The sequence below is a fragment of the Lagopus leucura genome, unplaced genomic scaffold, assembly GCF_019238085.1.
Source record: "Lagopus leucura isolate 7727_CA_CO unplaced genomic scaffold, USGS_WTPT01 35227-0_obj-0_obj, whole genome shotgun sequence".
Classification (NCBI taxonomy): Eukaryota; Metazoa; Chordata; class Aves; order Galliformes; family Phasianidae; genus Lagopus; species Lagopus leucura.
Genome location: NW_024968882.1, coordinates 1 through 1,742, shown reverse-complemented (window position 1 = coordinate 1,742; position 1,742 = coordinate 1). Strand labels below are relative to the sequence as shown.

General features: G+C 39.0%; 1 pseudogene; it reads left to right on the top strand.

Moving 5' to 3' along the window:
• The first annotated feature begins 188 nt into the window (after positions 1-188).
• On the top strand, positions 189-1,556 carry LOC122193898 (annotated as a pseudogene).
• The last annotated feature ends 186 nt before the right edge of the window (positions 1,557-1,742 follow it).

The window sequence follows — 1,742 nt, the reverse complement described above, 5'->3', positions numbered from 1 at the left end:
GGTAATGTTTGGAAAACATTAAACTTCTTTGCAGATTTTGGATAATCTTTCCAAGTCACTGCACTACATCCACAGCTTCATTTAATTGCTATCCAGAATGCCTGTGCCTGCAGTGTAGTTCTCTTGAGTTGCCTCCATGTTCCAGGATGCAAATACTGCTTTGTGAGCATCCGATGTTTTCCCCTAAAGAAAGACACTGAAGTTGTGCCAACTTCTTGCTGCGTTTGTTCATGGAAGCTGTCTGTAGGTTTTTGACATTTCCTTTTACGTAGTATGTCATCCCTAGGCACCACATGCAGAACTCAGCAGATAAATTTTATGTTGGAATATGTATTTTTTCATTTGTAGATGAAGTACGTACAGGCACATATAGGCAGTTGTTCCACCCTGAGCAGCTCATTACTGGGAAAGAAGATGCAGCTAGTAATTATGCCAGAGGCCATTACACCGTTGGAAAACAGATTGTTGATCTAGTGTTAGACCGCACGCGCAAAGTGGTAAGAATTCATGCTGCAGATCAATATTTAAAATACAAATTTTATTTAAAATACAGCTCTAGAGCTACCTATAGTTACAATTTGTTATGACACTTGTGTTGTTTTTTTTTTCTGGGGGGGGAGGGAGTTGTTTGTTTTTAAGAATTTTATGCATAGATTATTAAAAACAAAAAACCAGGAACGTGGTCCTAGTGGGAACGTGCTTTTAGTGGGATAAAAAATGCATAAAGGAAAATGCTACATTCAAATGAGAAAATACTCATATTCAGAACAAGGTGTGCTGTGGTGGTTTTAAGTAAAAGATATACAAGAAAAAAGTTACCTTTTAAAACAAATGATTAGGAAATAATTGCTTTTGAGTGTTTATTTTAATGTTGATGATTTTGGAAAAGGTAATAATAAATATATGTTTTTTCTCTCTTGCTTTTTTCCATCCTATTATAGGCTGAGGTGTGCACTGGGCTGCAAGGTTTCCTTATCTTTCACAGTTTGGGAGGAGGCACTGGTTCAGGGTTTACATCTCTGCTCATGGAAAGGCTCTCTGTTGACTATGGCAAAAAATCTAAACTACAATTTGCAATTTATCCAGCACCACAGGTTTCTTCTGCTGTAGTGGAACCTTACAATTCAGTTTTAACTACACATACAACACTGGAGCATTCAGACTGCGCATTCATGGTAGATAATGAAGCCACTTTTGATATATGTCGTCGCAACCTGGACATAGAACGTCCCACTTATACCAATTTAAATCGACTAATTGGGCAAATTGTTTCATCCACCACAGCTTCACTACGTTTTGATGGAGCCCTTAATGTAGATCTGACAGAATTTCAAACTAACCTTGTTCCGTTCCCGCGAATCCATTTCCCCTCGGTGGCATATGCCCCTATCATCTCTGCTGAAAAAGCCTACCATGAGCAGTTATCCGTGGCTGAAATTACCAATGCTTGCTTTGAACCAGCCAACCAGATGGTAAAATGTGACCCGAGTCATGGTAAATACATGGCCTGCTGTATGTTATACAGAGGTGATGTTGTCCCTAAAGATGTTAACGCAGCTATCGCTACTATCAAGACTAAACGTACCGTTCAGTTTGTGGATTGGTGCCCAACTGGATTCAAGGTACTTTGATAACTTCTGAAGTGCTTGATCTTGGAAATAGTAGGAATTACGTGATATTTGGAGGTAGCGGTCATTGTACTGTACTGTAACGTTCCTGTTACTGAACTGCTTACATTTCAG